Source organism: Myotis davidii, unplaced genomic scaffold (genome assembly GCF_000327345.1).
Source record: "Myotis davidii unplaced genomic scaffold, ASM32734v1 scaffold362, whole genome shotgun sequence".
NCBI classification, from domain to species: Eukaryota; Metazoa; Chordata; class Mammalia; order Chiroptera; family Vespertilionidae; genus Myotis; species Myotis davidii.
The window spans coordinates 4,627,651-4,629,055 of NW_006297152.1; the positions used below are offsets into that span (position 1 = coordinate 4,627,651).

The window sequence follows — 1,405 nt, forward strand, 5'->3', positions numbered from 1 at the left end:
TCGGGGGTGGGTGGGGTGGGTGGCTGGCAACCTATTCTCTCTGCTCTGTCCCCAGAACAACATCATGGTGGTGAAGGATGACATCAACCATCCCATGTCTGTTGTCAGCTCAACCAAGAGCAGGTACGTTTGACTCCTCATATGAGGAGAGAATGGGGAGCAGCCAGACCAAGGCTAGAGCAAAACTGCAGAAACCGAGGGGCATCCCTGGAGCCCTTTTGTACCTGTGGGTGCCTTCCCGCCATAGCCCCCCGGCTTGTGAGAGGGCACCTTCTTCTCCATCAGGCTCCTGTAGGGAAGAAAGGAAATGGTCAAGCAGAAGAACCCCGATGAGAATCATTCTCACAGATCATGGTGCAGAGAAACACAAAGGAAAGATAATAGCTAACATTGAAATGCCTACTGTGTGCTTGGGCTGTTCTAAGTGGGTTTCGTAATGAATCACTTGATTTTTGTAATAAATGAGATAGTTATTGTCTACGTTTTGTGGAAGAGAAAACTGAAGAACAGATGGGTTTAAATCACTTGCCCAAGGTCCCTCAGCTAGGAGCTGGCAGAGCCAGGATGAAATGGAGTCACCAGGTTGGGGGGGAAATTGTGGACACGAGAGGGTATTTCCTAAGAGGGATTCCACTTAGCCTAAGCAAAGGCTGGTGATGGCGCGTTGGGTACACCCTTTCCCTGAAAGCGAGTGGGCAGACCAGTCCTCCTGCCGGGCTTCAGGGAACAATGTCCATCTGATTCCCATCTGTTCTCACCCAGGCTGGCCCTGCAGCATGGGGACGGCCATGTCGTGGATTACCTGTCCCAGCCCGTCATCGACTACATTCTCAAGAGCCAGCTGTACATCAACGCCTCGGGCTAGCGGCCACACAGCCTCCGCCGCGCTCTCCCCATGACCCCCGCCAACACACTGGCCCCTCCAGTCTCTGTCCCGTTTCTCTGCGGCCTCTGTTTCTCCATCTCCTCATCTTGACTGTTCTCCCCGTTCGCCGGCTCCAGCCCCCACAGTGTGGGGACCTTCAGAGACCCTCGGCATCCCTTACTCCGCAGTCATCTTTGGACAAACTTTCCTCTGGTCTCCGGGTTGGGGGTGGGTGAGGGCATAGGGGTGGGAGTTGGGGGGAAGTGCCGTCCTTGGAGATGTGCTGGTGGCCATCTCCCAGCATGCTCTAGAGAGTGGCTCTGGTGCCCATCCTCCCAGCATGCTCTGGGGAGGCAGCTCTGGCTCTCGCCTTCCCAGCATGCCCTTTACCACAAAGGGCTATTTTTTTCTTTTCTGTTTTTTTTTTGTTTGTTTTGTTGTTGTTGTTTTGTTTTGTTTTGATTTTGATTTTGATTGTTGTTCACGCCTCATAGAACTTGGATGAAATCAGTGTCCGTGATTCTTCACGTCTGTGGTCTT

General features: G+C 52.8%; 1 long non-coding RNA gene across 1 annotated transcript; it reads left to right on the plus strand.

Annotated features, from left to right (window-relative positions):
• Positions 1–25: 25 nt before the first annotated feature.
• Positions 26–1,376, plus strand: LOC107184536. The gene is made up of 2 exons (XR_001515387.1): positions 26–123; positions 763–1,376. It is a non-coding gene; the product is annotated as an uncharacterized LOC107184536 (long non-coding RNA).
• Positions 1,377–1,405: the final 29 nt, after the last annotated feature.